The sequence below is a fragment of the Chanodichthys erythropterus genome, chromosome 8 (assembly GCF_024489055.1).
Source record: "Chanodichthys erythropterus isolate Z2021 chromosome 8, ASM2448905v1, whole genome shotgun sequence".
In the NCBI taxonomy this organism is placed as follows: domain Eukaryota; kingdom Metazoa; phylum Chordata; class Actinopteri; order Cypriniformes; family Xenocyprididae; genus Chanodichthys; species Chanodichthys erythropterus.
The window spans coordinates 30,957,645-30,966,859 of record NC_090228.1 but is presented as its reverse complement, the minus strand read 5'-3'; the positions used below and the strand labels follow the sequence as shown (position 1 = coordinate 30,966,859).

The 9,215-nt window shown below is 42.8% G+C and overlaps 1 pseudogene; it reads right to left on the bottom strand.

Moving 5' to 3' along the window:
- Nucleotides 1–1,024: 1,024 nt before the first annotated feature.
- On the bottom strand, nt 1,025–8,515 carry LOC137024748 (gastrula zinc finger protein XlCGF57.1-like; annotated as a pseudogene).
- Between the last annotated feature and the right edge of the window lie 700 nt (nt 8,516–9,215).

Here is a 9,215-nt window from a genome sequence, read left to right as displayed (position 1 = left end):
CTTCTACAAATATTTGTGAAAGAATGGGTTGCTCTCAAGAGCTCAATGAATTCAAGTGTTGTGCCGTGATAGGTTGCCACCTGTGCAATAAGTCCATTTGTGAAATTTACTCACTACTAGATATTCCACGGTCAACTGTTAGTGATATTGTAACAAAGTGAAAGCAATTGGGAACAACAGCAACTCAGCCATTAAGTGTTAGACCACGTAAAATCACAGAGCGGGGTCAGCACATGCTAAGGTGCACAGTGCGCATAAGTCGCCAACTTTCTGCAGAGTCAGCCGCTCCAAACTTCATGTGGCCTTCAGATTAGCTCAAGAACAGTGTGTAGAGCTTCATGGAATGGGTTTCCATGGCCGAGCAGCTGCATCCAAGCCTTACATCACCAAGTGCAGTGCAAAGCGTCGGATGCAGTGGTGTAAAGCACGCCGTCACTGGACTCTAGAGCAAAGCGTGTTCTCTGGAGTGACCAATCATGCTTCTCTGTCTGGCAATCTGATGGATGAGTCTGGGTTTGGCTGTTGCCAGGAGAGCGGTACTTGCCTGACTGCATTGTGCCAAGTGTAAAGTTTGGTGGAGGGGGATTATGGTGTGGGGTTGTTTTTCAGGGGTTGGGCTTGACCCCTTAGTTGCAGTGAAAGGAACTCTTAATGCTTCAGCATACCAAGACATTTTGGACAATTTCATGCTCCCAACTTTGTGGGAACAGTTTGGGGATGGCCCCTTCCTGTTCCAACATGACTATGTTACAGATACCAGCTGGCACCACGTAAACAGCTTATATGCTCTCTCTGGAAACAGGAGAAATAAATGAGACAGGGAAAACTCTGTGTCCATTTTTCATCTCGCTCAGCAGAAAGAGGATTTATTAGACATTCACAATTTAAATCCTCCTCTGTTACAAACAGTCAATGTTCATTATGAAATAAACACGACTTCAAAATAAAATACAATGTCTTTTTTTCATCTTTCATCAAATACTGAGTTATAAGTTTTGTGTGATTAAATACATCAAAATGACAACCACTGTTACCCTGTAAGTTGTCTCTTTGCGACTTAAAATAAAACAGTTTATGTTATCACATATGGTTCCTAAATGCATTTTCCATTTCCAGCTAAAGTCATTTTTACTCTTCCCAAAATGCATGAGCTGAGCTAATTTTAAACTTATTTTTAACCACTTTTAAAATATCACATTTGTTTTTAACAATATTGTTTTACACAATATCATACATTTCAAAAGTATTAAGTCTTTACAAAAATGTTCAAGGAGCTAAAAATAAAACTCTGTCCAACATGAATTTGATAGCAACAGGTGACGTTAATAGGCGCGAAAATGTGGCTACTGCTATATGTACATATATGTCCACATATTCATAAATGAGCCTTAATAGCGGACATTAAAACATTCAGCGACATGTCAACATATTACACTTCAGGCACTTAGCTTAATTACTATTCCACCAACCAGGAAACAGGAGAAATAAATGAGACAGGGCAAACTCTGCGTCCGTTTTTCATCTCGCTCAGCAGAAAGAGGAAAACTGCAAACCGGACCAAACTGACGTAAAGCCCCCTGGAGCACAATAAGTGCCACACTACCCCCTGCTGGCGAACTCCACAATTACTCCTGACCTCTATATAACATATTTTAGTGAAAGGATGGTGGAACCAGGTTCATTACCCCTGAACAAATATTCAAAAACATTAACTATAAAATTACAGAAACTACCACAAATGTGATAACACTTTAGTGGGCATCACAACTGTGCACCAGTGCACAAAGATAGGTCCATAAAGACATGGACGAGCGAGTTTGGTGTGGCAAAGATTGTTTTAATCACATTGATCACAATTAATTGTGAATCTTCATGTGGGAATTAAGTGTTCCTTTCCGAGTGAAACTCTTTCCACACTGATCACATGTGAACAGCTTCTCTTTAGTGTGACTGATCATGTGATCCCTAAGGTTTATTTTTGTTGTGAAGCTCTTCCCACACTGTTGGCAGATGATAGGCTTCTCTCCGGTGTGAATGTTCATGTGTTTTTTAAGGCTTCCTTTTTCAGCAAAGCTCTTTCACACAGAGGGCATGTGAAAGGCTTCTCTCCAGTGTGAGTTCTCATGTGGACATTAAAAGTTGCTCTTTGTCTAAAACTCCTTCCACACTGAGAACATGTGTAAGGATGCTCTCCAGTGTGAAGTCTCATGTGGACAATAAAAGTTGTTTTATATGTGAAACCCTTCCCACATTGAGTGCATGTGAAAGGCTGCTCTCCAGTATGAGTTCTCACATGGTTATAAAGGTTTACATTTCGATTGAAACTCTTTCCACATAGTTTGCAGGTGAATGGCTTCTCTCCGGTGTGAATTTTCACATGGTTATTAAAAGTTGCTTTGTGTGTAAAAGTCTTTCCACACTGAAGGCATGAGTAAGGCTGCTCTCCAGTGTGAATTCTCATGTGTTTTGTAAGGTTTCCTTTATGAGTGAAACTCTTTCCACACTGTTGGCAGGTAAAAGGCTTTTCTCCAGTGTGAATTCTCATGTGCCCGTTAAGGGCTACTTTTTCAGTGAAACTCTTTCCACACTGAGGGCAGGTATAAGGCTTCTCTCCAGTATGAAGCCTAATGTGGCCTTTAAGATGTTCTTTTCTGTTGAAACTCTTTCCACACTGTTGGCAGGTAAAAGGCTTTTCTCCCGTGTGAATTTTCATGTGCCTGTTAAGGGTTACTTTTTCAGTGAAACTCTTTCCACACTGAGGGCAGGTGTAAGGCTTCTCTCCAGTATGAAGCCTAATGTGGTTTTTAAGACGTTCTTTTCTGTTGAAACTTTTTCCACACTGTTGGCAGGTGAAATAACGTCCATTTGCTCTTTTTTGTGAAGTCTTTTTAGTATGTGAGCAACCAAATGACTTTTCTCCAGTAATAAGATCATGATGTTTCTCATACTGGTCTTTCTCTTCTATTTCATTCAGGTCTTGACTCTCCTCTTTCAGTGCCATCAGGTCTAAGGCAAAAAAGACAAATACAAGTTAACCCCAGTTTAAGGGCACAAAGCAACAAACATCAAAACCAACATCAAGTATCAAAACAACACATGTACGTTAGATACTATACACACTAAGCTGCTAAGATAGACATTTCATACAATCTCAAAACCACAATAATGTCAAATCTTCACTTTCTTTAGGACACGTCCCCAAAAAATGTCCAAACTGTCAGTTATCAAAAAAACAAACAAACAAAAAAACACTTGCCTAGAAGTTAGTTATATATAATAGATGTCTAAAATATTATATACAGTGGGAACGGAAAGTATTCAGACCCCCTTAAATTTTTCACTCTTTGTTATATTGCAGCCATTTGCTAAAATCATTTAAGTTCATTTTTTTCCCTCAATGTACACACAGCACCCCATATTGACAGAAAAACACAGAGTTGTTGACATTTCTGAATATTTATTAAAAAAGAAAAACTGAAATATCACATGGTCCTAAGTATTCAGACCCTTTGCTGTGACACTCATATATTTAACTCAGGTGCTGTCCATTTCTTCTGATCATCCTTGAGATGGTTCTACGCCTTCATTTGAGTCCAGCTGTGTTTGATTATACTGATTGGACTTGATTAGGAAAGCCACACACCTGTCTATATAAGACCTTACAGCTCACAGTGCATGTCAGAGCAAATGAGAATCATGAGGTCAAAGGAACTGCCTGAAGAGCTCAGAGACAGAATTGTGGCAAGGCACAGATCTGGCCAAGCTTACAAAAAAATTCTGCTGCACTTAAGGTTCCTAAGAGCACAGTGACCTCCATAATCCTTAAATGGAAGACGTTTAGGACGACCAGAACCCTTCCTAGATCTGGCCGTCCGGCCAAACTGAGCTATCGGGGGAGAAGAGCCTTGGTGAGAGAGGTAAAGAAGAACCCAAAGATCACTGTGGCTGAGCTCCAGAGATGCAGCCGGGAGATGGGAGAAAGTTGTAGAAAGTCAACCATCACTGCAGCCCTCCACCAGTCGGGCTTTATGGCAGAGTGGCCCGAAAGAAGCCTCTCCTCAGTGCAAGACACATGAAAGCCTGCATGGAGTTTGCCAAGATGGTGAGAAATAAGATTCTCTGGTCTGATGAGACCAAGATAGAACTTTTTGGCCTTAATTCTAAGAGGTATGTGTGGAGAAAACCAGGCACTGCTCATCACCTGTCCAATACAGTCCCAACAGTAAAGCATGGTGGTGGCAGCATCATGCTGTGGGGGTGTTTTTCAGCTGCAGGGACAGGACGACTGGTTGCAATCGAGGGAAAGATGAATGCGGCCAAGTACAGGGATATCCTGGACGAAAACCTTCTCCAGAGTGCTCACGACCTCAGACTGGGCTGAAGGTTTACCTTCCAACAAGACAATGACCCTAAGCACACAGCTAAAATAACGAAGGAGTGGCTTCACAACAACTCTGTGACTGTTCTTGAATGGCTCAGCCAGAGCCCTGACTTAAACCCAATTGAGCATCTCTGGAGAGACCTAAAAATGGCTGTCCACAACGTTTACCATCCAACCTGACAGAATTGGAGAGGATCTGCAAGGAGGAATGGCAGAGGATCCCCAAATCCAGGTGTGAAAAACCTTTTGCATCTTTCCCAAAAAGACTCATGGCTGGATTAGATCAAAAGGGTGCTTCTACTAAATACTGAGCAAAGGGTCTGAGGATACTTAGGACCATGTGATATTTCAGTTTTTCTTTTTTATTAAATCTGCAATTTTTTTAATAAATGTCAACAATTCTGTGTTTTTCTGTCAATATGGGGTGCTGTGTGTACATTAATGAGGAAAAAATAACCTTAAATGATTTTAGCAAATGGCTGCAATATAACAAAGAGTGAAAAATTTAAGGGGGTCTGAATACTTTCCGTACCCACTGTAAAATATTGTAAAACACAATTATGGATTACCACAGGGCTTGATAATAGGTCCTCTGCTTTTCTTCCCTAATCATTCACCTTTAATGAGGGTGACAAGAAGAGATTTGACAATGTTTCCTAGATGGAATGTGTCCTAAATTAATGTATTAGAATTTTATATGATTTTTAAGAACACTGTGACTTTGGGGAACACAGAGATGTTTGAATTTGTGGGCAAACTTTCAACGTCTTCCTTTTGGCATCTTCAGTGCCCCACAAATATTTCAATGAAAGATGACGGAACATCTACAATGGCTTAAAGGAAAATTAGTATAGACAATATATTACTTTATGGAAACACGGTTAGTGAATGGAGACACCATGCTCATCGGCAGCACTAATGCAGATTTGAATGTTCCTGTGTGATTTTGTACGTTTTAATAGACACTGGCAGATTGTTGTCATTTAGGAATGAGATCACATGAGTGTTTAAATCGAGATCGCAATCTTTTGATGGTCAATTGTGCAGCTATACATTTGCATTTCAAAATCTGTGAACACCACTTTAAGGAAAAGTTTATTGTGGAGGAACAACACCTAAGACATTCAGCACAACAAACTTGATCCGACATTTGAAAATGCAGCAGAACACGATGAGCATTACAAATATGCTGATGATGACAAACAGGCAAAAACTTCCTATTTGTTTAAAAAAAGCTGGAGTTACAGCTGAAACAGTCAAAAAGTACAAGCCATTACAAAGAAAGTCCTGGAATTTATTGTATTAGGTGACCGGCCATTTTCAGCGGAAGAAGAGTGCTGCATATCTGCTGTCACGATCACCGTCTGCCCATGTCTAGTTCCGGACTCCATTTCCCATCATTCCCCTCGCCAGTCACATGTTCACTCTACACCAATCACCTGTCGCCACATACAGCCATGCACACACTCCTCACTAATCACCACACCCAGCTGCAGCTTGTTACCTGGACTATAAAGGACTTCCACTCACACCACCTCACCGCAAAGTCTTGTTTCCCCAGTGTTCAATTCCGAGCGTTTATATCTTGTCTGCCTTTCTGTTACCGTTGTTGCCTGTTCCTGTTTCTTGACCCGTTGCTGCCTGTCCTGACCCTTGCCTGGTATACCGTTCTGTGTATGATATCCGCCTGCCTCGATCTACTGCCTGTTCCCTGACTACGATTCTGCCTGTTCCTTACTGTTCCTGTTTGTTCCTGTTTTGACCCTGCCTGTACGACCACTCTACTCTAGTAAAATGCTGCATATGGATCCCTGCCTGAGTCTCCATTTGTTACAGAAGACTTCGCCGCCACTACGATCCAGCAGCTTCCCCGGAGAGCATCTGCACGGTATGGACATTACTCAACTGTTGCTGTGGAGTACGCAGGGTACACGTTACCTGGAGGAATATATTGGTGAATATCTGGACATTGCTTACTATTCTGATCTGCCTGACTGTGCATTAGTAGACTTTTTCTGTGATGGCATTAACCAACCACTCCAGAACAAACTACGTCAAGAGGGACCGCGTTCATCACTCAGTAACTTTATGGATTTTGCTTTATTGACTATTTGCTCTCCATTTAGTGTGGGTGTCGCGGAGGAATGCGACTCCTCGTCTGGTTGTGTAATGGCCGCCGCACCAGATGACATACACAAAATGGCGGTCACCACTATAACAACACCAAGTCAGGTCAGCACTACATACCTTGAACCTAGTCACGTCTCCGCTGATCGCCCAGAGCAACGTCACGCCTTCGCTGGTCGCCCAGAGCAACATCACGCCTTTGCTGATCGCCCAGAGCAACGTCACGCCTTTGCTGATCGCCCAGAGCAACGTCACGCCTTTGCTGATCGCCCAGAGCAACGTCACGCCTTCGCTGATCGCTCAGAGCAAAGTCACGTCGCCGCTGATCGCCCAGTATCACGTCACGTCTCTAGATCAGTCCGGGAGCGGAGAGGGTTGCGTTCCAGTGTGACTGATCCACCGCTGATTTCAGCACGAGCGGCTGGCATTCCTAAGCCTCCGCCGGCCGCTACGCTCTCAAGCCCGGTGGCCACTTCGCTCTCCGCACTCAGAGTCTCCGCCGCCACTTCACTCTCAAGCCCGGTGGCCGCCTTCGCTCTCAAACCCGGTGGCCGCTTCGCTCTCAAGGCCGGTGGTCGCTTCGCACTCAAGCCTGCCGGACGCTTCGCACGCAAGTTCGCCGGTGGCAACGCTCTCAAGTTCGCTGGTGGCAACACTCTCAAGCTCGCCTGGTGCAACGCTCTCAAGCTCTCCTGTTGCAACGCTCCCAAGCTCGCCTGTTGCAACGCTCTCAAGGTCGCCGGCTGCAACGCTCTCAAGGTCGCCGGTTGCAACGTTCTCAAGCTCGCCGGTTGCAACGCTCTCAAGCTCACCGGTTGCCATGGACTCAAGCGCCCTGGATGCTATGGACAATATGGCTGCTTTGCCAGTGCCCACGGGCAAGATGGCCGCCCCCTCGGTGCGTAAGGATGCAGGGGGCGTTCCAGCCATTGGTATACCGTTCTGTGTATGATATCCGCCTGCCTCGATCTACTGCCTGTTCCCTGACTACGATTCTGCCTATTCCTTACTGTTCCTGTTTGTTCCTGTTTTGACCCTGCCTGTACGACCACTCTACTCTAATAAAATGCTGCATATGGATCGCTGCCTGAGTCTCCATTCGTTACATCTGCAGCACGAATCTGAGATATACACATTTTTGATTGTTTAAGCATGCTCCCACACCCTAATTTCACTTTAAATTTGCACTATAGAAAGCACACATGAAGGCTATGAACATTCCATAATTTCAAGGTTGCATTGCATTGTTTTGTTTTAACATGGACATTTGAAAATGGATTCAAAAGAAAGAACCTACAACAGTCTCGCTCTAAACTCTAAACATGCAGTGTGACCACAGGTGTTCATTTTGTTTTGCCTGTTTTTTTTTTAACTCTCAGATTTACTCTTTACTGTTCTACTGAAGAGAAATTCTACTACATATTGGATGGCCTAAGGCTGGTATGATAATGGTAACAAAAATAAAAAGGTAATCTGACACTGTTTAGGACTTAATATGTATGTCAATACATCAAACTCAGTGTAGGTGGGGACCATAGAAAGACATTTCATTCAACAAGCTATGGAACAGCAAGCGATTCTTCAAGAATATCATTAATTTCCCTAGAGCTTACTTTAATGAGGATAAAATTTAGATTTGAGAATGAAACCAACCTGTTTGTTCCTCAGTTTCTTCATGTTTGACTCTGAATGATTCTTCAATCTTCACGTCTTCACTCTCCTCTTTAATAAACTCCATCTTTATAATAGTGTGTCACGTGGATCTCAGTCACTTCACCAGGAGTTTTTCTGTGTGTTTGGACACTCTGTCATGATTAAGCTGAGAATAATTAACAGAAAGAAAAACACATCCAAACTAAATCTCTGGGTGCATCTTAATCAGATCCTTTGTTCAGTAGTCAGCGAACTGATAAGGGAGTCAGAGTGATATTTAAGGAACTTACAGAATTGCTTAAATACATTCAATTAAACAATCACCCACTTTCTCAAAAACCTTAAACACAAAATCAAATCAGAGAACATCTGACTCTTTTGGCAAAATCAAACAATTGCCTCAAAACCATTTTATCTGTGCTCAAAATCAATGCTTTCAGATCTTACACGGTGAGTCAATATTATAAACTGTATGCACTGCAAGTATAATCACACCTATCTCTTTCTCATCCTCTTCCTCCACTCCTTCTCATATCATGTCGTCACCTGTGTGGAATTTCTATGAGGTTGCGAGAAACAATGAAAAATTTGCGATTTGCCGTGTATGTTCTAAAGAAATCTCTCGTGGAGGAGTATTGTCCAAAACGTTCAATACGACGAACCTGACTCTTACAGAGTTATATCAAATTGTCTACAGCCACATACACAGTCTCCTTCACGAAAATGTGACTAAGGTGAGTTTCACAACTGATATTTGGAGCTCTAGCGTATCCCCTATGTCAATGCTAAGTTTGACAGCGCAGTGGATAACTGAAGACTTTGAAAAGAAGCAAGTGATTCTCCACTCCCAAGAATTTCCTGGCGCACACACTGCTGAGGCTTTAGTCGCTAAATACAAAGACATGTTGCAAGCTTGGGACATACCTGAAGAGAAGGTGCATGTCGTGCTACGCGATAATGCAAGGAATATAGCAAAGGCCATGAGGGACTGCAGTTTTCGCAGCGTGCCGTGCATGGCACATACTCTCCATTTAGTGGTTCATGAGGGAGTTCT